General features: G+C 40.0%; 1 long non-coding RNA gene across 1 annotated transcript in view; it reads right to left on the bottom strand.

The window, feature by feature from the left end:
* Positions 1-23,554, bottom strand: part of LOC114261794 (uncharacterized) — a 29,312-nt gene extending 5,758 nt beyond the window's left edge. The window contains exon 1 of the long non-coding RNA XR_003629110.2: positions 23,094-23,554. This is a non-coding gene — a long non-coding RNA (uncharacterized LOC114261794). The remainder of the gene's footprint in view (positions 1-23,093) is intronic.
* Positions 23,555-24,034: the final 480 nt, after the last annotated feature.

Here is a 24,034-nt window from a genome sequence, read left to right as displayed (position 1 = left end):
GAAGAAATGCTGGTTTGTCCAGACTGTGCCAGCTAATATGGACAGATGGTATGCCTAACCCCAGATTAGATAGAAGACAAACTTGCTAATACAAAAGTAAATGGAGATAAGGGCATGGTTATTTACTTTATTCATTGTGAGAAAGAAACAAAGGGCTTAGAAAACCTTCGATTTTGTGGGAAATGGGTCCCTTGACAAGTGCAACTAAAAAGAGAGGGGTGATGCATTGTGTCTCCCTGTTATTGATCCACATCACAGATTTTAAGGGAAAGCATGATTGTGTCCTTTGCTTATGTATCCTTTTGTCTCCTACCAAGACTTCATGAAAGGGATGAGGATGAACACGTTGACTTGACTATGACAGCTCTCTCTCTATTAATAATTATTGCTGTGATACCCTACTCCCCTATACCTTACTCTACAGCGACCTTGAACCCATTATCACAATTTCTTCTACTTCTCCGAAGATTTACTTGTAAATTAATAGGGCATTGGTGAGGTGAAGAGTCACCATAGGGAACTCCATTCTAATTAGTATTCACTGCTGCTAGTTTTGAAACAAAAGTACTATGCATGCTTGTTTTGCTTAGCTGATCAGAAAATTCCACAATTTCCCCCCTTTAAAGAACCTTGAATAGGTATCACTATCACAGGTAAAGAGAATGAGGATAAATGACTTAAACAAAGAGGACATGAAATTTAGGGATGACTGCCATATCCTCCACTATGTGATTTCCCAAAAGTTCCATTGTAAAATAAAATTATCAGATATATCTTTTGAAGGAATTATCGCCAAAAAGCCAACAAGATATACCTCATCAGGAATCCCTTTTTTCGGTTGAAAATGAACGCTTGAAGGTGTTTCGGAAGTAGGGATTTTATCAACAAAATTGGAAGTCCAGCTGCTGAATTTTTGGATTGTAAACAGTTGGCATAGATGTTGAAGACCATGACAAACAAAAGATGTCCTTGATGAATATAGGACATCATTAGAAGGTGTGAACTCTTCATAAAATTAGCCAACAATAGGAACACCGCTAATACGATGAAGGTCTCATAAGGAAATCCCAAGTTCTCCATAAATCGTGTGAAAGGTGCTGGTATTTGGCAACCACCGCTCTAAAAATCTTGAGTAAGTTGATAATTTTGGCATAAAAAAATTGAGATACATAGACCGCAAAGTAAATCCCAGAGCTCTTTAGAAGGGCGGGAAACGTGGAAAGGGTGTCATCCGACAAAAGGTCCATGTAGAAGATTGGAGATGAAAAAGGACGCTATGGACATTAAAAGTCTATCTCATCTTAACCTCTCATTTTTCAAACTTTTCAAAACGATGTTAAATTCAAAGCAAGTAATAGTCTCAATAAAAGGACGGAAGACTAAGGCAGGGAATGAACCGATTGTCTCAGGGTGTCCTTTGTCAATAATCAGGCTACATTACAGAACTCCTGTGTAAACCAGATCTTCGGAGGGCACATGTAGAGGATTGTAGGGGTTTAATCCAGCAGAAGTCACTAATGCGGTGATATGCTTGTGCCTAATAATTTTAGGTCCTGACATCTAAGGTATTCAAGTGTCTTTTCTATGAGAATGCCCTTTTCCATAAGAATGCCTAAAAAAAAGATATATACCTAAAATAACTCCGAAAGCCTGTGCAAATAGAGAATAGTTCCTACAAAATAAGTGAGAGGACGTGAAATAAAGAAGGGAATTGTCTTTCTCTTTGTTCCAAAAAAAAGTGTGCCAAATTGTCATGACTCACGAAGTTAAAATTCACTTGTACGAATCACAAGGAGGCATTTGTTCTAAGAGGCCTTGTTTAAATCTTTAAAAAAAAAAAAAAAAAAAAAAAAAAAATTGCTGAAAAGAAAAGACAAGTCTACTAAAAATATGAGAAGTGCAAGGGCTATATATATGTTATTGTTGTAAAAGAAAACAACAACAATAAAAATAAAAAAATAAAAAAAACAAGGGGTTCACATAAAAACCCATCATTAAAAAATAGTCTAAAGAGACCATGCCCAAGAAATGTTCCCATCCGTGATCTAAAGAGGGTCTAGACAAAAAGCGCCAAGTTATCGTGATTCGCATAGTTAAAATTCACCTGCACGAATTAGATAGGCATTTGTTGGTGCATAAATTTCAACCAAATTTATGATAGAGTTCTAGATTCAAGGAGAAGAAAAGAGATCAGAGATATTAGAAATCAAAGATCTAAGAAACAGTCAAAACAAAGAAGACTGAGAGAACTCAACAACTAACTGCGAAGAGCAACAAACATTAGCACTCAACACTCAACGACTAGCACATAATATAATGGTGGGCTATAGGTAAAGGGTTCCTAACCCAACAGTTGTATTTTGAGTAGCCAGGGATTCTAAATCCCTAGAATTTCAATAAAATAATTATTTTTCTTCGTTTTGTTAAATTTTTTTATTCTTCATTAAACGGAAGTGTCATTTGTTTAAAGTGTATAATAATGATCTGCGATATAGATCGAAAATAGGAGCCTATTATTAGATAATAAACATTATTCAGTCCCAAAAAAAAAAAAAATACTATACAGTGAACGTTTTGGTTGAAATTTGTGTGCCAACACCACCTTCAACCTAGAGTTGAGGATTGTTGGGATACAGAATATTGCATATTTAGGAGATCCCGTGATTTCTATAAATTACGATTATTTAGGGATTAAATTTTTAGGATTTGATTGTGTAATTATTTAATTCATTTTTCCTGTGTATCTTATATTGATTATAAATAGACATGGTCTCACCCAAATTAGGGTAAGCCACTATTGTACAACTTTCTTCTTGGTATCAGAGCCAAAGAAACCCTAGCCGCACCTACCCATCACCACCGCCAGCCTCTCCTCCCTTCCTAGTAGCCGACTCACCTACCCGGCCCCCTTCAACTACCTTAAACCACCCGAAACCCTTTCTCTCTCCCTCAACAGTCCTTTCCAGTCACTGTCGGGGTTCCTATAGCAGCCGACCAGGCTCTGTCCTGGTTCTATGTAGTTCGGCATCCTTCTCGGATGGTCCGGGCTAGTTTCTAACCCTTTTAGGGTTGTGTGTTGCTGATATGGTAAGCAACGTGTGTGTGTTCCTTATTACTTGGGCTACCGATTTGTTCGGTAGCATCTCTTTTGTGTGACGCTGCTACTTCGACTTCGTGGTGTTTCAGAATGTTTGACTTTGTTACACAAACCCAGAGCATTATGCCTCGTTCAGATGTTTCCCTTGCCTCCCATGTTCCGGTTCATTGGATTACTAGTGTGTTGCTTAATGGTCACAACTTTGCTGCTTGGAGTCGGTCTATACGTCTCTACCTTGGGAGTAGAGGCAAATCTGGATGGCATCTAAAAATCGAGACACAACCTCCCGCTAATGATCCTAAGCGGGTTCAATGGGATATTTTGACAATTGCACCTTACTTGGTTGGATGTTCAACTCTATGGAAGAACGCATCTACAACATGTTCATGTACTGTGATACAGTTCGTCGATTGTGGAGTGCTCTTACCCAGATGTACGCACATGCCCACAATGATGCTAGGATTTTCGAACTCTATCAGGATATTTCTCATGCCTCTCAGGAAGCTTTGGGTTTTACCGTTGCCGAATTTTTTGGGTACCTTCAGTCTCGCTGAGAGGAGTCGGCACAGTATGAGCTATTGAGTGATTTTCCAGCTATTGCCACTTCTATTGTGTCTGCTCGTCTTACTCGCCAGCACACCTATCAATTTCTGATGGTTTTAAAACTTGAATTTGATTCTTTTCGTATTCAAATTTTGAACACATCACCTATGCCATCCTTATATGAGGTTTTTGCTACTATTGACAGCAAGGAGCCTCATCGTCGATTGATTCAACCGGTGGCTTCGCTTCCTTCCTCCGTTCCTGCCTCATCTTCAGTTTCAGATCATATGGCTCTTGCTGCCAAGTTTAGTTCTCGTGCTTCTAGTAGCAAGGTTATTTGCCACCATTGTGGCGCAGCTGGTCATATCCAAGCACAATGCTTCAATCTTCATCCTAAGTTAAAGCAACGCTTTGCAAGGACATGTCCTTCAGGCCCTTCCCATACTGTTGTTATTGCTGACACATCTAGTACTCCTCAGCCGACTCATTCTGTTGATCTTCATCAGCTTCAATCTCAGATTGGTCGCCTTCAAGAACAACTTGGTTCATTCACTACCATGTCTCCAAGTGTCCCTTCCACTGCCACACTCACTACAGGTACTCCTACAGCCTTTCATGTTCACACTGCACCTACTTGGGTATTGGATTCTAGGGCCAATGATCATATAGCCGGTGAGTTTTCTTGTTTATCCTCTCCAGTCTCTACTACCGCTCAAATTGTATGTCTTGCTGATGGGTCTATTTCACATGTCCAACATAAGGGTAATGTGTCATTGTCGTCTGATATTACACTTATTTTTGTCTTACATGTGCCGTTTTGCTTATAATCTTTTCTCTGTTAGTCGCCTTGCTAAAAACCTTCATTGTGCTGTTATTTTCTTACCTACTCATTGTTTATTACAGGACCTGACTTCGAAGAAGATTTTTAGCAGGGGGTTTGAGCGCGACAGGCTATACTACTTCAAGGACCCAACACCTTTTCATCCTACTATTTTTGGCCTGCAAACAAGCAACTGTATTACCTGAGTCGTCTTCCTATGTTTTTTCTTTTCAGACTTTAGCCTTGTGGCATGCTCGTTTAGGACATGCAAACTTTAATTATTTATGTTTACTTTTTTCGTCGCTTAATAAAGCTTGCAAGGATCATCAGTTTCATTGTGTTGTTTGTAAACTATCTAAACATACTCGTACTTCTTATATTCCTCGCATGTATCGCGCCTCCTGTATGTTTGACCTTATTCACTCTGATATCTGGGGTCCTTCTCCTCTTTTGGTTTTTTCTGGGCGTCGCTATTATGTGACTTTCATAAATGACCATTCTAGGTGTACTTGGGTTTATTTGCTTAAAAAAAAGTCTGATGTGCTTCCACTTTTTATTCAATTTCTACAAATGGTCAAAACCTAATTCCACACCGTTGTACGCAATATTCATTCTAATAATGGAGGGGAGCACATCTCTGATGCATTTCGCTCCCAACTTAATTAGCAGGGAATTTTGCAACAACTCACTTCTACTTACACCCCTGAACAAAATGGGATGGTTGAACGTAAAAACTGTCATATTATGTCTGTTGTCTGGTGTCTTCTTTGTGGAATGAATGTCACTAAATCCTACTAGCATATGGTTGTGCATACTGCTGTTTACCTCATTAATCAGACACGTAGTTGGATTCTTCACGAGTTGGCCCCCTTTTCAATTACTTTGTCCAGATACCGTGTTATTTCTTCTTGTGCCTCGTGTGTTTGGTTGTACTTGTTTTGTTCAGGATCATAGTCCTACTCAAACCAAGTTAGATAACAAGTCTCTTAAATGCATCTTCTTGGGCTATTCAGCTCTCTCTAAAGGCTATAGGTGCTATGATCCGTTGTCTCGTCGTTTTTATCATTCTATTGATGTCACATTTTGCGAAGATATGCCATTTTTTTGTTCTAACCCTGTGTTTTAGGGTTCCGCCTCAAGTGCACCGCCTCCTGCTGTGTCACTGAGTGCTCGCCCTGTTCCTATCATTGATTCAGTAGCTCCTTCATCATCGCATGTATCTGCACCTGCCAGTCCTCCGCCATTACAAACATACTCTCGTCGCCCTTGTGCTCCACCCCCTCCAGCATCTTCTTCGCCCTTAGGCCCAAGTACTCCCTCTACTATTCACTCCCCAGCTCCTTCCCGTTATCCAACCCGTGAACATGGTCCCCCTAATCGGTTTGATTGGTTTAGTAGTACTAATCACCTTATTTCCCAGTTTTTATGTTATGATGCCCTTTCAGCTTCTCATCGGTCTTTTCTTAGCAAGCTTGAGGCAGTCTCTATCCCGCGGTCTGTGCCAAAGGCTCTCCAGAATCCCCAATGGATTGAAGCTCTGTAAACTGAAATGGCTACTTTGGAGCATAATCACTTGGGATCTTGTCTCTTTATCTTCTGGTGAGACGACGTTGGATGCAAGTGGGTTTTTACTGTCAAATACTTGGCTGATGGTACAGTGCACCGATATAAGGCTCGTCTTGTTGCTAAGGGCTTTTCTCACATTCCTGGCAAGGATTTTGGGGCTACGATTGCACCAGTTGCTAAATTGACCACTGTTCGTTTGCTTATTTCCTTGGCTACCTCTTCTTCTTGGCCCCTTCATCAACTTGATGTCAAGAATGCTTTTCTACATGGGGACTTACTTGAGACGATCTACATGGATCCTCCACCCAGGTTTCGGGCTGAGGGGGAGTATGCTGGCAAAATCTGTTGTCTGCGTAAGTCTCTCTATGGCTTGAAGCAATCTCCTAGTGCATGGTTCCACCGTTTCAGCTTTGTTATCCTATCCATGGATTTTATTTAGTGTCACTCCGACCATACATGCTTTATTCGTCGTCAGCCCAATGGTCAATTTATTATTTTGTCAGTCTATGTAGATGATATCATCCTTACAAGAGATGACTACGTTGGTATTACTAAGGTAAAATAGGAGCTTAGTCGAGTATTTGACATCAAGGACTTGGGTCCTCTCAAATATTTCATGGGGATTGAAGTAGCTCGTTCTTGCAGTGGGATATCATTATCCCAACGGAAGTATACTTTGGATCTTCTTCGGGACACCAATATGATGGGGTGCAAGCCTGCATCTACTCCTATGGATCCAAATCTGAAACTTTCGGCTGAGTCTGGTGAGTTTCTTTCTGATCCATCTCACTACCAGAGTTGGTAGGACATTTGATTTATTTAACTAATGCACGACCAGATTTGACATTTGCTGTGAGTGTGGTTAGTTAGTTTATGCATTTACCTCGTATTGCTCACCTTGATGCTATTCACCACATCTTGAGATATCTCAAGTTATGTCCAGGTTTGGATTTATTCTTCAATGGTGGGATTCAGATAGGATTGTCCTATTTTACTGATGCAGACTATGCAGGTTCATTGACTGACAAACGTTCCACTTCTGGGGTATGTACTTTCCTTGGTATACATCTTCTGTCATGGAAAAGCAAAAAACAAGCAATTGTTTCTCGATCATCTGCTGAAGCTAAGTACCGAGCCATGGCTTATGGGACATGTGAGTTACTACTGAGTTAGGCTTTGAGGAGAATAATTCCTCCAAGCTATTTTATGACAATAAGTCTACCATCTTATTTGCCTTTGACTCTGTGCTTGATGAGCGTACTAAGCATATTGAAGTTGATATTCATTTCATCTGGGAAAAGGTTCGAGCTGGCATGTATGTCCTGAAGCTTGGGTAACCAGCTTAGGGTATGATAGAAGATCACCCCTTATTTATAAATGAAGATTAGGGTTTACAAAGAAAACAATTACAAGATGATCCCTGAGGGTGTAAAATGATTACAGACCCTACTCACTTTCGGCTAATATAATATGCCAAACACTTTCGGCTAATATAATATGCTAACACTCCCCCTCAAGTTGGTGCGAAGATATCTCTCATGCCCAGCTTGCCTAATATGTCATGAAATGGTTTATTCCCAATTCCCTTGGTGAGAATGTCAGCAAGTTGTTCACAGTCTGGACAAAAGGAGTACAAATGGTACCACTAGTGAGTTTCTCCTTAATGAAGTGGCGATCAATCTCAACATGTTTTGTCCTGTCATGTTGAACGGGATTGTGAGCAATGTTGATGGCGGCCTTATTATCACAGTATAACCGCATGGAGTCCGTCTGATCAATACCTAGATCACTTAACAATAATTTGATCCATAAAAGTTCACACACACCTTGTGCCATAGCTCTAAACTCAGCTTCTGCACTTGACCTGGCAACCACATTCTGTTTCTTACTCCTCCAAGTAACTAGGTTACCGCCAACAAATGTGCAATACCCTGAAGTTGATCTCCTATCAGTTACTGACCCAGCCCAGTCAGCATCTGTATAGGCCTCTACACGAAGATGATCATACTTTGAAAAATACAGACCCTTACCAGGAGCAGACTTCAAATACCTCAAGATTCTCATGACAGCCTCATAGTGAATCTGATGAGGAGCATGCATAAACTGACTAACTACACTGACAGCAACAGCAATATCAGGACGGGAGTGAGATAGGTAAATGAGCTTACCCACTAATCGTTGATAGCTCCCCCTATCCACAACTTCTCCTCCTTCATCATCCCCCAATTTCTGATTTGGTTCCAGTGGAGTGGCACATGCCTTGCAGCCAAGCATCCCAGTTTCCTTCAACAGGTCAAGCACATATTTCCTCTGTGAGATAAATATCCCATCTTTAGAGCGAGCAACTTCAATTCCCAGAAACAACTTCAATTCCCAGAAAATACTTCAAGCTTCCCAAGTCTTTGATTTCAAACTCGTTGGCTAAATATTTCTTCAACAGAGGTATTTCCCCACTATCATTGCCTGTAAGAACTATGTCATCTACATAAACAATAAGTGCTGTAGTCTTACCACGTGAGGAATGTTTCACAAACAATGTGTGATCTGCCTGACTTTGTTTGAAGCCAAATTTCAACATAGCCTGAGTGAATCTCTCAAACCAAGCCCTTGGAGACTGTTTGAGACCATATAATGACTTCCGAAGTTTGCATACTTTGCCTTCTGTTTGATGATCCTCAAAACCCGGAGGAATGTCCATATATACTTCTTCTTCGAGGTCACCATGGAGAAAAGCATTCTTGACATCAAACTGATAAAGCGGCCAATCTAGATTAGCTGCTAGAGAGAGAAGTACTCTGACTGAATTCATTTTAGCCACGGGTGCGAAGGTCTCCTGATAATCAATGCCATATGTCTGAGTAAACCCTTTTGCCACAAGTCTTGCCTTGTAACGCTCAATAGACCCATCTGCTTTGTGTTTCACAGTATATACCCATTTACATCCCACAGGTCGTTTGCCCGTAGGTAACTCAGTCAATTCCCAAGTGCCATTCTTCCTAAGTGCTTTCATTTCCTCAATCATGGCTAGTTTCCACTCAGAGGTAGCAAGAGCATCCTGAAAATGGTTAGGAATGCTAACAGAGGAAATATTGGACACAAACGCTCTATATGAGGATGACAAATGAGAGTATGATACAAATTGTGAGATAGGATGTTGAGTACAAGATCTCACGCCCTTCCTCTTGGCAATAGGAACATCAAGATCAATGGTCTCACGAGATTCAAAGTTACCTAGACTCTCATCAGAAGCAGGAGATGGCAGTGGAGTAGCAGAAACGGTCCCGTGTATCCAGTTAACTTGTTTTCTGTCTATGTCCCGGACGTAAACATTCTCGTCCTTATTCTTGGTGACAGTGGGTTCTATAGTTTCAGTAGAGGGAGGTGCAAGAACAACTGGTTCCACCATAGGAAGCACAGTAGTAGAGGGTGGTGCAAGAGCAACTGGTTCCACCATAGGAAGCACAGTAGTAGAGGGTGGTGCAAGAGCAACTGGTTCTTCCATAGGAGGCACAGGGCTCACTTCACACCAAGGCTCCCCCGGAAATGAGGACGGTGACACCGGAGAGGACAAGAAATAGGACTGAGATTCAAAGAAAGTGACATCCATGGACACAAACCACTTACGAGAAGAAGGGTGGTAACATTTATACCCCTTTTGAGTAGGAGAGTAACCAAGGAAAACACACTTGAGGGAGCGAGGGTCCAACTTACCACGAGAGGGAGAGTGATTATGGACAAAACAGACACAACCAAATATTTTGGGAGGAATAGAAAACAAGGACTGAGAACCGAGGAGGACGTGAAGCGGAGCCTGTTTGTCCAAGACCTGGGTAGGGAGACGATTAATAAGATGGGCAGCGGTGAGAACAGCGTCGCCCCAATAGAGTCGAGGCACATTCATAAAAAAACACATGCACCGAGCCATGTCAAGAAGATGCCGATTCTTGCGTTCGGCTACCCTATTTTGTTGGGGGGTATTGGTGCAAGAGGTCTGATGGATAATGCCATGAGTAGAGAAATATTGTCCTAACCCAGAAGCTATGTATTCCCCGCCATTATCAGAACGAAATATTTTGATAGTGGCCCCAAACTGAGTACAAATCATCTTATGCAAAGTGCGAAACACAGAGAAAACCTCACTCTTATCTTTCATGAGATACACCCAAGTAGCACGAGAAAAATCATCAATAAATGTAACAAACCAGCGATGACCGTTCACAGACAGAACACGAGAGGGACCCCAAACATCAGAATGTATTAATGAAAAAGGAACTAAGCTTTTATTCAAACTGGGAGCAAAAGAAGCTCTATGTTGTTTTCCAAGTTGACAAGACTCACAAAGAAAGTCAGACACATGATGATTTGCGAAACTAGAAGGAAATAAATGCTTAAGTAAATGAAATGAGGGATGCCCAAGACGCCGATGCCATAGCCATACATCAGCGGAGGTAGTAGAAGACGTAGTGGTAGAATAAGCAAGTTTGTCCGGTTGATCTAGGAAGTAGAGACCATTTTCTGCACTACCACTGCCAATCGTCCTCCCCGTGACAAGGTCCTGAAAAAGACAATGATCAGGAAAAAACGTCACACGACAATTCAAATCCTGGGTAAGACGACTTAAGGATAACAGATTGACAGAAAACTTGGGAACATGGAGAACAGAAGATAGATGTATGGTAGGAGTGACTTGGACTAAACCTTTTCCAGAAATGGAAGAAACAGTTCCATCGGCAATCCTAACTTTATCCTGACCTGAAGAGGGCTTATAGACAGAGAAAAGATCAGAGGAGCCAGACATATGATCTGAGGCACCAGAATCAATAATCCACGGCAAAGATGGATGACACAGGAAAGCACAAGGAGAAGATGCTAAGTTACCTGAGCGGGCAAAGGACGAGGAAGCGGTACTGAGAGCAGTAGAAGATCGGCGGTCCAACAATTGGCGCAAAGCATCCTCCAGCTCAGTATCAGAAGCTTGGGTAACAGAAGTAGAATTAGAATCAAGGGTATCAACGGCACTAGACTGATGAGCCCGGGAATAGGAACTACGGCCCCTAGATTGACCTGACCGACCTCCTCGAGAACGAGACCGATCACCGCGACCCCCAGATGGAGTCCCATGAAGCTTCCAACACGTCTCACGAGTATGCCGCGGCTTCTTGCAATAATCACAGAATACAGACTCCTTAGCAGCAGACGGATGAGGCAGGCTGAGGCCATCTCGAGGAGTAGACAGTAATGCGGAACGGTCAGTAGAGACAGGGGACATCATAGCAGACCGGCGACTCTCCTCATTTTGTACATAAGAAAATGCCTCCTGAAGTGAAGGAAAAGTATCCATACTCAGAACTCGACCCCTAACTGGATCATACTCTACATTTAGGCCGGCCAAAAATTTAAAGACCCGTTCCCGTGAGATGAACTTCTTGTACCCGACAGAATCAGTAAGGCAAACGGACTTATAGTCTTCCAGGTGATCAAGGCGTTTCCAGCCGTTGGTGAGGAAAGTGAAGTACTGAAGAACAGTCTGCTCCCCCTGAAGTGAGCTCTCAATAGAGCGGCGCAACTCAAATGCCTGTGAAAAATTCCCTTTGCGGGAATAGGTAGCAGCCACAGCCTCCCAAACGTCCTGGGCAGTCTCCATAGATAAGTAGCCCTCACCAAGTTCTGGAACCATCGAATGGATAAGCCAACTCATAATTAAAGAGTTGGTAATCTCCCATTGGTCATAACCTGAGTCAGTGGTACTAGGTGCCTGTATCCTGCCATCAACATATCCCATCTTCCCTCTGCTCTTCAAAAACATAGTCAAGCTTTGAGACCATGCTAGGTAGTTTTGACCATTAAATAGAGAGGTGGTGATTTTCAGACTAGGGTTGGGGTTCTCAGTCATGGTAGTAGGTAGAATGGGACTTTCACTCTTTGGTGTTTGAGAAGAAGGGGACGCACTGGTGGAATCTGTCATAGATACAATACTACCGAACCCGCAACAAAACTAGTAGCAATCACAAACTTGGAAGGTGGTAATGATATAACAGGCACAATGACCACTATAAAGATATAACAAAATTTAAGAAACCATTTTTTTTTTTTTTTTTTTTTTTTTTTTTTTTGTTTTTTCTCTTTTTTTTTTTGTTTTTATATATAAATTGATATCAGGATATATACATGGATTTATATATAAATATAAATATATATATATCAGGCTAGTTTTATATATATATTAATATATATATATCTATTTATATATACACTAGGTCTGAGATCATACCACAGTGAGGATGAGTGACGACGACGATGAGGGGTGAGGAAGACGAGTGACGAACGTCTGGAGGAGCTGGACGAGTGACGAGCAGAGGGGCTGAGGAGCTGAGGAAGACGACGACGAGCTGAGGAGCTGAGGAGATCGACAAGCAGAGGAGAAGAACGAAGACGAAGAACGAAGACGAAGCAGATGGTCCAACCGGTTGATGAAGACGAAGCAGCGTGACAACAGTGACTGAAGATCGACCCAGTAGATGATCCAACTAGGTACGTTTTTGAACCCTAACCCTAGAGGTGAAGCTCTGATACCATGAAGCTTGGGTAACCAGCTTAGGGTATGATAGAAGATCACCCCTTATTTATAAATGAAGATTAGGGTTTACAAAAAAAACAATTACAAGATGATCCCTGAGGGTATAAAATGATTACAGACCCTACTCACTTTCGGCTAATATAATATGCCAAACACTTTCGGCTAATATAATATGCTAACATGTCCCTCGTTTGTTCCATCTTCTGATCAGACTGCCGACATCTTTAACAAATCTGTCGGACCATCCCTACTTCGATCTTCCATTGACAAGCTGGGTTTGGTTGACATCTTTGATCCAGCTTGAGGAGGAGTGTTGGAATATAGAATATTGTATATTTAGGAGATCCCGTGATTTCTATAAATTACGGTTATCTAGGGATTTGATTTTTAGGATTTGATTGTATAATTATTTAATTCCTTTTTCCTGTGTATCTTATATTGATTATAAACAGACATGGTCTCACCCAAATTAGGGTAAGCCAATGTTGTACAACTTTCTTCTAGGATGACTAGAAAATAAGCATTTTCGAGACATACAACGTGAAAAAAGTCAATGTATGTCTTCAAGATATCTTGTACCATCTTATACTAGTAGGGGCAGTAAGTCTAAGTTTGCACAAAAATGAGGTCCAATAAATTGTTTCATGGATGACTTCTCCTACATTATTGTAATGTACAAATTTTTTTGTAAAAATGATAGGCAAGATGATTTCAAATTACATAAAATACTTAATTAACCCTGTCTATATTACATGGACACTTCAAGATGCCAAGAGCCCATATGTAATGGGTATGTGTTTGAACTGCCAGCGAAAGAATGTTAACTCGACATAAATTTTAGAGGAAGGACAGAAGGGCATATAGTTCTACCATACAATCCCAGAGAAACTTCATCTTTTTAATCAATTGTTGCAAATGTTTCAAAATGAAATTAAGTACCCAAGATGGCAGACTATGTTCTACAAATAAAAGATCTTTATCCTAGTATATGGAAATGCACTCCAACAATATTCATGTCCTTGTCTTTTATGATTCAAATTGAGAAAGCCAACACATGAACCAAATCCATGTAACATAGATATCCATTCTCCTAATAAAGGAGCTAAACAAAATACCCTTTGTATTAGCTTAGGGAAAAGGATGGGATCTGAGGAAGAGAGATATCACTTGTAGGGTTGTGCCTATGAATAAGGCAATAACAATGACCTAAAATTTATTAGTCTAGTAGTCTGGTGATGACTATGAAAAATGATGACAAGGAAATATTGCTGATTATGAAGGGTCAACAATGAGAATTATCATCTGCTGTTATGGTGGTGATGGTAATGAAAAACAATGCGAACAATGAAATAATGTTGATTATGAAGTATTAACAATGGTGACTATTATTATATGCCATTAGTTTTGTAAAACTCTAGTATCAATGATGACAACAAATTTTTTGCACAAAATACTGTGGTTTATTATGGTCCTTCCATTTTAAACAAAAAGGGTCAACAATGAGAATTATCATCTGCTGTTGTGGCGGTCTTGATAATGAAAAACAATGCGAACAATGAAATAATGTTGATTATGAAGTATTAACAATGATGACTATTATTATATGCCATTAGTTTTGTAAAACTTCAGTTTCAATGATGACAACAAATTTTTTGTACAAATATCCTTTCATTTTAAACAAAAACAAACATTATTGTGTCACATAATTTTTTTTTTTTTTGATCGGCAAAAGAAAAGCTTTATTGATGAAAAACAAAACAAGATTGATAAGAATACATCAATAAAGAAGAGGGTGCAAAAAGCATCACAGTGAAACATTTGGATCCCAACTAGGTTGGCACCAAAACGCACACCCAATCATCTGCTAGCACACACTCGAGGCTCCAAGATGGTGAGAAACCAACAAACAGAGCAGAACAAAACAAAACAAGACAAAAACAAGAAGACAACAGCCAAACACTAGCAGATCGTCCCCAGCCACTGGACAACCATACAAACCCAGATTTCAACACAAAGCAGCTCGGAACAGTTAAGAACATCCTCTGATTTGGCGCCAATTGAGAGTTAAATCATCAACGGAGTAAGGAAGATCTTTAATAGATGCTTTCAGCCAAAGTACAGCTCTAATTTTGATATTTTCACTCAATCCAGAGAGACTAGGTTGAGCCTCTGCAAAGACACATTCATTCCTAAGTTTCCAAAGCGACCAAAGAACGATAGGGGGGATAGCTCTCCAAATTAACCTATCAAAATTTTTGAGCTTGACATTTATCCACCATTGGAGAAGATCATCCACTGATCCTTGAATGCACCAGGAGAACCCCCACTCATTAATTATAGATGACCAAATCAACCAAGAAAATGGGCAATGAAGCAAGATATGGACAGCAGTTTCAGGTTGAGAACGACAAAATGGGCAGATGAGAGAAGCAGAAGCATCTAAGATGCCAATTCTGTGCATAAACACTGCTGTCTTGATTTTGTTTTTCCAGGCCAGCCAAGTAAAGAATGAAACCTTAGGAGGGACAGCCCCATTCCAAATATGCTTGCAAATGATAGAATGAGGCCCTAGGATAGAGTTAGAGGCAGAGTAAAGAGAGGACACGGAAAATACACTAGGACTAGTAGATGCTGAAGCCCAGATAAGACGATCAGCCCTGTCAATTGACAGAGATGGAGCTGAAGATAGTAGACCAAGTAAATTAGCTTCTTCTACCAATTCCCAACTGAAAAGCACTCTCCTATTAGGAAAATTCCAATTGTTTGGGCTAGACTTTCTTGCCATGAACTGTTGTAGAGAACCTTCTTTATCTGTAGAAAGATTAAAGAGAAGGGGAAAAGAAGACTTGAGACTAGAACTGCCACACCATCTGTCATGCCAAAATTTAATCCTACTCCCATCCCCCACTTGGATTTGGCAGTTATCTATGTAGAAATTGTAAACATTTGTGCTATGAAACCCAATAGATAATATGTCCTTCCATACTCTAGAATGTTTGTAGGAGGACTTTAAAGGCGGATGCCAACTAGCCTCATCAATATTGTATTTGCTACAGATAGCTCTCCTCCAAAGAAAGTTTACTTGAGTACCAAATTTCCACCACCATTTGAGCAATAGACAAGCATTCATATCTCTTATTCTTCTGATACCCAGGCCCCCTTGGTTCAAGCTTTTGGTTACCTCCCCCCATTTCACTAGATGCACTTTCCTTTTAAGATCATTACTGCCCCATAAAAAAGCTGCCTCAATCTTTTCGAATTCTTTTGCCACACCTTCTGGCATCTTAAACAAAGAAAGAAAGTACACTGGTAAACTAGATAGAGTAGACTTGATTAGGGTTAATCTACCTGCAAAGGATAGCAGTTTCCTCTTCCACCCTGAGAGTTTAGATCTGATCTTGTCAATCACAGGCTTCCAGGTGGATTTTTTACCAGGATTGGCACCAAGAGGCAGACCCAGAAATTTCAAAGGAAGGCTATGTACTTTACAGTTAAGGAGATGAGCAAAAGAGAGCAATAAAGAATCAGACACACCGACGCCACACACCACGCTTTTGTGATAATTAATTCTAAGCCCAGATAGGATTTCAAAGCACCTAAGGATTCTTTTGATAAGTACCATTTGATCCCAATCTGCCTCAGAAAAAAGAATTGAGTCATCTGCAAATTGTAGGTGAGACAAGAGGACATCTTTGGAACCGACATGAACACCTCTAAGAATGCCAAGATTAATTGCTCTGACCAAAAGAATGTTTAACCCCTCAGCCACAATATTGAATAAGAAAGGTGATAACGGATCGCCCTGCCTAAGCCCTCTTTGTGGTGAGAATTCCTTAGTTGGAGCACCATTCACAAGAATGGAAATCCTTACTGTAGACACACAAGTTTTCATCCAAGAGATCCATTTGTTACCAAACCCAAAACTAGATAGCAGAGAGAACAAGAATTCCCAATTAACCGAATCAAAAGCCTTTTCAAAATCTAGCTTTAGGATCAAACCATTCTTGTTGGTCTTCTTCCAACCATCTACTACTTCATTGGCAATGAACACCCCATCAAGGATGTTTCTTCCACCGATGAAAGCAGTTTGAGTTTTACCAATAATTGAGGATAGAGCTGGCTTCAGTCTATGTGTTAACACCTTTGCCAAAATTTTGTACAAGGAGCTTACAAGACTAATGGGTCTGTAATCAGAAAGGCCGGAGGGATTTTCCAACTTAGGAATTAAACTAATGAAGGTACTATTAATCCCATAAGTCAGTTTGCTATTTGCGTGGAAGTCTGCAAAGAATTGCATGATCTCAGGCTTCATAGTCTTCCAAAATTTCTGATAACACAACAGATTGAAACCATCGGGGCCAGGGGCTTTGTTAGTATTACAATCCTTAATTGCAGCCAACACCTCAGCTTCACTGAACTCTGCAACAAGATGGTGAGAAACATAGTCTGCCTCAATGGTGTTGAATGGCCCTCCCAAGACGGGTCTGTTGGCCCAATCCTCAGTAAACAACTTCTTGAAGTGTTGGTAGACCTCTAATTGAACCCTGCTAGGATCCTCATAAGACACGTCGTTAACTACTATAGAGCTGATCATGTTTCTACTCTGTCTGGTATTAGCAAAAACATGGAAGAATCTAGTATTCTTATCCCCATTTAGAGTCCAGTTCAATCTGGATTTTTGATGCCAAATCCACTCCACCATTCTGAGCAAATGCCACATTTCTCCTCTGACCACTCTTCTTCTTGACCGCCCAGAATCATCTAATAGTCCATCCTCTGCTAAGATGTCTAATGTATGCAATTCCGCCTCTAGAGCCTTGAGTTTGGATGTGACATGACCAAACACTTCAACATTCCATTTTTTTAACTCTGTCTTTAGCTGCTTTAATTTTTGAACAATTCTGAATCCGGCCCACCCTGTAACAGTAGTGCTGCTCCAAATGTTCACAAAGAACTTAGAGAAACTGGGATGGAGAGTCCAGGCATTGAGAAACTTGAAAGGCTTGGGACCCCAGTCTCTTTCATCTTCCATCAGCAGCAGAGGACAGTGATCAGAAACTAGTCGAGGCAGGCCCCATAACTTCAATCTGAAGCTAATCAACCATTCTGGGCTGAGGAGTACTCTGTCTATGCGGCTCCATTTCTCAGCTTCCTGGGCATTACACCAGGTGTATTTCCTACCATGAAGAGGTAAGTCATGGAGCTCACATTTCTCAATAAACTCATTAAAATGCTTCATCCCCATGTCTCTCCTGGAGCAGCCAATCCTCTCACCTATATGTCTAATTTCATTGAAGTCTCCACCCATACACCAAGGTGCAGGAAAGTGATCCTTAAGCTTGACTATACCCGCCCAAAAAGATGTTCTAGCAGAGGGGTTATTTGGTGCATATATGTTTATCAAAACACATTCAAAGGAATTATACAAAGAGCCAGAAAGTAGTATATACCTCCTATTGCAGCAGCAGCCAGATAATTGGAACACTGAAGGGTCCCAAATGCATAGAAGTCCACCAGCAGAGCCTACAGGATCCACAGACATGAACTCCATACTTCTGCAACCCCAAAGCTTTCTAGCCACATTTTCGGAGTCCACAGCTTGCTTGGTTTCTTGGAAAAAAACAATGTCAACGTGCTTGTCCTTTAGCAATCTTTTAATTCTTCCCTTCTTCTCAGGTTTACCTAAACCCCTAATGTTCCAAGATAAGAGCTTCATAGATAAACAAAATGACAGGCTCAAGGCTCCCAAGAGCAGAAGCTTATTTTTGATTCTGCCCCTTATCAGAAATTCTGTCCTTGTCTTTAAGCTCTAAATCAATTATCTTGCTCAACACAGTGTCATCTTTCCCATTGTATTTGATGCCTAAGCATTTCCCCAAGTGTAAAGTGGCTTTGGCCTCCTCCAATAGATCATTGTTCGAAGATGAGCTACCATCAGATAGATCAGATTGAGCAAAAGCAGAAGCTGCTGGACTGAAGATAACTGACTTAGAAGAGTGCTTGTGGGCTGCTGCTGCAGTTCTATAGCCATGTAATCTAGCAAAGCTAGTAAAGCCCTCTACATGAGTCTTCTTCTTCCCTTTTTTCTTTTCAGGCTGCAGAGACTTTGTATTGAGGATGGGGGATTTAGCTTTGACCGAATGAATGAGGTTCATGGGTAATAACCCAGCAGGTCTTGGCTTGGAAAGGGGAGTAACAGAGTGTACATGGGCTGCTATGCCGTTACTTAGAGGATTAAAATTGACAGAGTCAATGGGCTGTGGTGGAATTTCGGAGCCACTAGGAGAGTGGGCCAAGAAGACTTCCAAATTAATGCCAGGCCCTATGCTAGGCCTAAGACTAGTAAGAGGTTCAATAGCCAAGTTTTCGTCCAAATAGTTATCAGGACCAATACCATTATTAAAATCATACCTGCTAATATGATCAGAAGAGAAAGCTTGCTGAGCACACCTCAACTTGCCATCATTACTTTTTGAATTTAGCTCTGACCCATCCATCGAAAATCCCTCAACGCATGCTGCTTTGTCTCTGCTAGAACCACCTTTGCAGGGGGTCTCCTCGACAACAGTTCCCACTTCATCAGCTATGTGACTGTCAGGAAGCTCCTTCCTCGGCACGACCTCATTTGTGCAAGCCAGGTCAGCACCAACCAAGGCTCTCCTTTCTGCCACCTCATCACCATCAATCTTCTCCCCAGCCGCTGCTGCTGGAAGGATCCTGTCCTCATCACTGAAACAGGTTTCTGTGGGGGTGGAGTCATTCAAGCCGAAGGGCTTCAATCTACTAGAGTCGGCTAGATGGTCTTCACAAACAAGTATGGGATGAGGATAGCCCTTACACTCTAGAGTAATGGTTTTGTTAATGAGCTCCATGCATACAGTAGCCACTCTAATCGTAGCATAAGCGAAGGATTTTGGGTGACAAACGTTACCGTCTATGTTGAGTATAGTGCCCCAGATATTGCCAATGCTGTTAAGAGTAGCCCTACTCCAAAGATGCAAGGGAATACCATAGCATCTCAACCACACACATCGCTCTTGCTGCAGATGATAATCTGGCCTCCATTCCATCACAGATTGGCTCCCATCCTTGAACCACTCTTTGAGCTTGCCAATGTTTGATTGCAAATCACTTGTAGATTTAAAGGAGATGATTACATCTCTACCTCCTCCTTTTCTGACTTCTATCTGCTCCATCCCTTTCTCCTCCAGGACTTTGAGGATGTTGTGAGTAGACTGTTCATTATTGAATCTAACAATAGCACTTTCGTACAGCCAACCATTGCCCTCTGCTTTGGCTTTGATGGTTATGTTTGTGTTTGTGTTACCTTCCACTGCAGAGGTGTCACCCTTTAGGACTTCAGCAAAAGATCTGTGCCCAACCAGTGCGTCTTTACCCTTGAAGTTGATCATATCCGAGAATCTTCTGAGAGGCTGAAGCTTGTCCTTACTCTGTTCACTTCTACTATTTCTGTCGTAAGCAGCCAGTTTGACCTCTAGCATAGAGTCATCCACCAAGAGCCCATTTCCTTTTTGGATTGCGACAGATGCTGCAACGCTACAATTATACCGCACAAACCCGAATCTTGAATTGGTCACTTTCCTTCTTTTGAAAGGAATGTAAGTATCCTTCACAATCCCGAATTTGATGAAGAGTTTGTACAGAGCTTTGGCGTCCATAGTTGACGGGATGTTGTCCACAAAGACAGTGATAAGACCATGCTGTGCTTCCTTATTTTGTGCTCCACCTCCATTCCTTTGCCTCACTACCGGAATCCAGCCACCATCTCTTCCTCTGTTCACCATCATTTCATTCATCCACTGTGTTGTGAGCCTCAAATGCTAAAGCATCAGCCTAAATCTCTTCTCATCCAAGAACACTGTGAGCGGCTCAAATTCTCCCCTGATGAATAACTGTAGATGGATTTTCTTTTCTATATAAAAATTTGCTTGTGGAAGTGCACTTGTGGTTCACTAGCTCATTTCATACTTGCCAAATAACTTGATATACATGCTTGAGCCCATGTCCTATCAGCTTAAACTATTGGGACAATTGATAATTTAACATGGTATCATAGCTCTGGTTCTAGGAATTCCTAAGTTCAAGTCTTGTAACCTGCATTTGTTTCCTGTTATGTTTGTTATTGTGCACTTTGTCTGTCTGTGTTTATGCACCATGTTCAATTTCTATGTTCATCGTATCTAATCAGGTATCAAAAATCTGGTTCTAGGAAAGCTTGGGTCAAGTCTCATAATTTGCATTTGATCCTTTTATGTTTGTAATTGTGCACTCTATATTGTGTGTGTTTCTGCACCATGTTCAATTTCTATGTTCATCCATTTGGGTCTTCATAAGCAGACAAGGTCGCATGTTATGGGGTGTTAGATAGCATGATACGCATTGTTGGGCTCATTTAAGCTTTTGGACAGTTGGGTGACTTGATAATTCAAAACAGCAGAAATCATAACACTGGAACTACCAATCGGGTTCATTATATTTCCCCTGAACATTTTCAGATATGTGCTAGGGTTATGCAACACTTGCATATTTAACCCCGCATCAAATATTTACCATGGTATCAAATTATGATGTGGGTTGAAGGCGTATGAAAACATTTTAAGTTCATTTATATTATAGATGTAGCCCAAAACAAGGCACAAATGCCTATCCAAATGCTTGAAGAAGGGTAGCACCAACTCATAAGCATTAAGAGTTGCCAAAGAGACTGCTTTGTATACCTTGATATTGCAATTTCCTATATTATTTAGCTCCACCAACAAAACAGCATTGATCTTGTGATTTCCCTTTCAGAGGGTCAACAAGGAACAGCTTGGCTTCAATGACTGTGGTATGGCACTTTAAAGAATTGTTATAGACATGACTCACGAAAAAAGCCACCTGTCCTTCATACTCCAAAAGCATTTGCCCACAACACGTGCCTCCATCTAGCACTGACGATGTTTATAGAAGGATCAATTTCATCTCTATGCAACTCATGATTCCTTAGTTCTCTATTATTCCCTATAATTCCCTCTCCTAAGGCCACCTCAGCCATCACCTAACCCTCCTCCAGTGATCCCACACCTCCTACATGTCTAAAACATTTCAAAAGGCTCACACAACCAACCTACTCACCTCCAATCATTGAAAGGCATAAACCAGGTAACAAGACTGTTACTTATATCAAGCACTCCTCTTCCGTGCCAAAAGGACTAATATAGCATCCGAATTTATGCAATCAGGAGGTTCCCTCAAATATAGGATTTCAATTGAACAGAAAACAACTTATAAGTGAAATGGCATGGATTCACAAACCACAGTCAAAACATGCTTGGAAAAAACAATGTGACAGTGACAGCCAATTCCTAAGCAACAAAAATTGAGGTCCTTTGACAAGCTAGTGTCCTTTTTAGCACAAAACTAAGGAGTCACCTTCTGCAAAACAGAGAATTAATAATAATTTGTTGTTTAGAAGCAAAGGACTTCCCATTCGGACAAGCAGCACAAATATCACAACCCAGAACTCATTCTATCCCCTCAATTCTAGCCAAACATTAAACAAACCTACCAGAAATGCTTTCATTTTTCTTTTTCTAGGAAAAACTCAACAGCAATGTCAATTAAGTGCAAAGACAATATATTCAATTCAACCCCCAAATTTCTCCTCTAAGAGAAAGTTAAAGCAGAGTGTTGATCTAGACACACTATTAAGTGGATACATATAAATTATAAAGACGTAAAAATCTGAAGTTCTAAAAACATAGCAACAAGAAGCAGTTATATTGTCAAAGATACATGATAAAATAGGTGCAGAAATCTTAAAACCAGAATTAAAGAAAAATAATAGCTAGTGTCTTATTTTTATTTGTAAGTCAATCTTCCGATGGAAAATGCTGCCTATAGGACATTTATAATTCGAAAGGATCTCTGGTTAAAGAAAAAGTAAACCAAATACCTCTAGGATTTCTCCCCAAATTTTCATTAAAAGAAATCATTGTAATATTTATCTTGGTCAGCAATCTTAATTTTTCTCAAACAAATAAATCAATCAAAACACCCAAGGCACCTAAACATCCATTTGTGGTTTAAGTCCCATCATATTGTAATATGCATGACATATTCACATGTCGAAGTTCGCTAAGTTAACTGTCAGAATTTGCATATGTCGAATTGGTTGTGTAGTTGTTTGTTTTTAAGGAATACTAACCTATATAACTTTCAGAAAATAATTGATAATCCTAAAGAATTCAAACCCAAATATGTAACAGGTTGAGTTGCTCAGTGTAAATCCTTAAAAAAGTTTATTGAACTTCACATGTGCATTATATTTTGGAGTCTACATTGTTACAACCCACATAGACCAATGCAGCATATTTGCATATTCAAACAACAAATAATATATTATTCAAATTTCAAGAAACAAAAACCCAATTAAAATGCAAGGACGCTGACCCCAGAAACAGGAAAAGAAGAGAGAGATGTGGTAATACCAAAGTGCATAGAACACCCAATAGCATTTCCATAAGGATTCCTGGCCCCATTCTCCCTGGCTTCATCCTCATTGTTGTCAATGATAAGGTAGCTGATATGAATCCCCCACTTCCGTGGCTCCATGAATCAGAAGATTTATGTTTGGTGAGTGACTATAATGCTCAACAGTGTGAGATATTTAGCAACTGTTGAGATATTTCCTTTTTTGTTACCATAAAATGACTGACAAAGTTCAATTCAAAAAATGAAAAACATCCCAATACACTGAATTTAAAATAAAAAGCAATCATTGTGTTTGGTTTGAATTTTTTGGATTAAGTTTTTTGAAAATTGAGTTTTTTGGTTTTCGTATTTTTTTGTTTTTAGTGAATATTTTTAAAATTTTAAACATTTTTTTTACTTTTTTAGATTCACCTTACTTAGATGTATCTAAAAAGTAAAAAATTTGTGAAAAAATATTTTTAAAAATTAATAAATATATAAAAATACAAAAAATGTACTGAATTCTCGTATTTTTTTTTGTATTTTTGGTATTTAATGAATTTTTAAAAGGTTTTTTTCACAAATTTTTTACTTTTTAGGTATATTTATGTTAGGTATGTCTAAAAAGTAAAAAAAAATTGTTTAAAATATTAAAAAAATTCAGTAAAAACAAAAAAACACAAAAAACAAGAAAGTAGAATTTTCTGAAAAGTGTTTTTTGAAAACAGGAACCAAGCAAAGTGAAAAATTTTGATACTCATTTAGACATGATAGAAACCAGATACTTGGCTATCTCAATGATTCTCTTTATAGGAAAGTAGTAGACTTCAATAGAACTCCAAAACAGCAATGTGAAATAATGTAGAACAAGAAGCTGGAGAATTCATGGAAAAAATGGATTGTCAATAATCAAATAAGAGGTCACATTAGGGCAGAAACTTAATTTGTGGATGAACTC

The sequence above is a fragment of the Camellia sinensis genome, chromosome 7 (genome assembly GCF_055761805.1).
Source record: "Camellia sinensis isolate YWXY chromosome 7, ASM5576180v1, whole genome shotgun sequence".
NCBI lineage: Eukaryota > Viridiplantae > Streptophyta > Magnoliopsida > Ericales > Theaceae > Camellia > Camellia sinensis.
Note: the sequence above shows the minus strand (reverse complement) of the source record. Positions and strands in the feature narration are given on the sequence as shown.